This window comes from Otolemur garnettii, unplaced genomic scaffold (genome assembly GCF_000181295.1).
Source record: "Otolemur garnettii isolate 467f Iridium unplaced genomic scaffold, OtoGar3 scaffold00014, whole genome shotgun sequence".
NCBI lineage: Eukaryota > Metazoa > Chordata > Mammalia > Primates > Galagidae > Otolemur > Otolemur garnettii.
In genome coordinates, this window is record NW_003852409.1 from 30,726,214 (window position 1) to 30,728,297 (window position 2,084).

Here is a 2,084-nt window from a genome sequence, read left to right on the forward strand (position 1 = left end):
CTTTCTTTCTTTCTTTCTTTCTTTCTTTCTTTCTCTTCCTTCTTTCTTTCTTCTTTCTTTTGACAAAGTCTCACTCAGTTCCCTGGATAGAGTGCTCGTGGCATCCTAGCTCACAGCAACCTCAAACTTCTAGACTCAAGCCATTGAGTAGCTAGGAATACAGGCACCCACTATGACACTCGGCTAGTTTTTCTATGGGTTCTCACTGTTGCTCAAGCTGGTCTTGAACTCCTGAGCTCAGGCAATCCACCAGCCTCATCTTCCCAGAGTGATAGGATTATAGGCTTGTGCCCCTGAGCCCAACCAGACTTCAATTCTTTACAATTTTTTTTTTTTTTTTGAGACAGAGTCTCACTTTGTCATCCTTGGCAGCTTGCTATGGCATCATGGCTCACAGCAACCTCAAACTCTTGGGCTCAAGTGATCCTCCTGCTCAGCTTCCTGAGTAGCTGGGACTACAAGCACCCACCAAAACACTCAGCTAGTTTTTAGAGACAGGGTCTCACTTTGCTCAGGCTGGTTTCAAACTCTCCTCGGCCTCCCAGAGTGCTAGAATTACAGGCATGAGCCACTGCGCCTGGCCATCTTTTCAATTTTTTAAGGAACTGCTGTGCGGTTTCCACTGTGGCTGCACCATGTTACATTCCTACCAATAGTATATAAGGGCTCTAATTTCTCCATCTCCTCTCCAGCATTTGTTATTCTGTTTTTTTTTTTTAAATAGCAACCAGCCTAATGAGTGTGAGGTGATATTTCATTGTAGTTTTTGATTTGCATTTCCCTAATGATTAATGATAGTGAGCATATTTGATGAACTGTCTTTTCGGGTCCTTTACCCATTTTTGGATCAGGTAGTTTGTTTTTTGTTGTTGAGTTTCAGAACTTCTCTATATATCCTGGTTATTAATCCCTTTTCAGATACATGATTTGAAAATATTTTCTACCATCTTTATGGACCACCTTTTTACATTATTGATATTGTCTTTGGATGTACAAATTTTTAATAAAATCAAATTTGGCTAATTTTTATTTTGTTATCTGTGCCTTTGTTGTCATAACCAAGAAATTATTACCAAATCCAAGGTTAGGAAACTTTTGCCCTATAGTTTTTGGTCTTTTTTTTTTAGAGACAGAGTCTGACTTTATTGCCCTTGGTAGAGTGCTGTGGAGTCACAGCTCACAGCAACCTCCAACTCCTGGGCTTAGGCGATTCTCTTGCCTCAGCCTCCCAAGTAGTTGGGACTACAGGCGCCCACCACAACGCCCAGCTATTTTTTGTTGCAGTTTGACTGGGGCCAGGTTTGAACCCGCCACCCTCGGTATAAGGGGCCGGCGCCCTACTCACTGAGCCACAGGCGCTGCCCATAGTTTTTGGTTTTATATTTAGGTCTTTAATCCACTTTGAGTTCATTTTTGTGTAGCATATGGTATTAGGCAAGGGTTCAACTTCATTCTTTTGTTATGTACCATTTGCATTTTTTGCAGCATCATTTGTTGAAAAAGTTGTCATTTCTCCATTGAATTATCTTGGCACTATTGTCAAAAGTCATTTGACCAGGGACTGAGAGGTGGCTGCAAATGATGTAGGGCACTGGCTTCAGAATTTGTGGCTTTGGAGAGATTGGAATCATGGCAGGTGCAGAAACTGATGCCCAATTCCATTCACTGGTATTAAAAAATATTTCAGCTCTTATACTCTCACAGGTAGAATGAATTGTGTACAGGCCACCTATGGAAGGCTTGCTTTGATGGTCTTATACCTCACGTTAAAGTCTAAAAAATCTCCAGCTGTAGAACCAACCTAAATGGATTCTAAACTATACTTCATTTGTTAAGTTTCCATGCCTGGAGAAGCTAATGTCGCCTCATCATACGATATTCAATTTGTACAATAAATTATGAACCTGGGGGAAAAAACCGTTTGATCATATATGTGAGGGGTTTTTTTCTGGGCTCTGTTTTATTCCATTAGTTTATACACCTGTCTTTGTGCTTTGATTACTGCAGCTCTGTAGTAACTTTTGAAATCAGGAAATGTGAGTCTGCCAGCTTAGTTCTTCTTTTGCTAGATTGTTTTGACTATT

The 2,084-nt window shown here is 40.6% G+C and overlaps 1 pseudogene; it reads left to right on the top strand.

The window, feature by feature from the left end:
• The first annotated feature begins 1,629 nt into the window (after positions 1-1,629).
• LOC111723664 lies at positions 1,630-1,805 on the top strand (annotated as a pseudogene).
• The last annotated feature ends 279 nt before the right edge of the window (positions 1,806-2,084 follow it).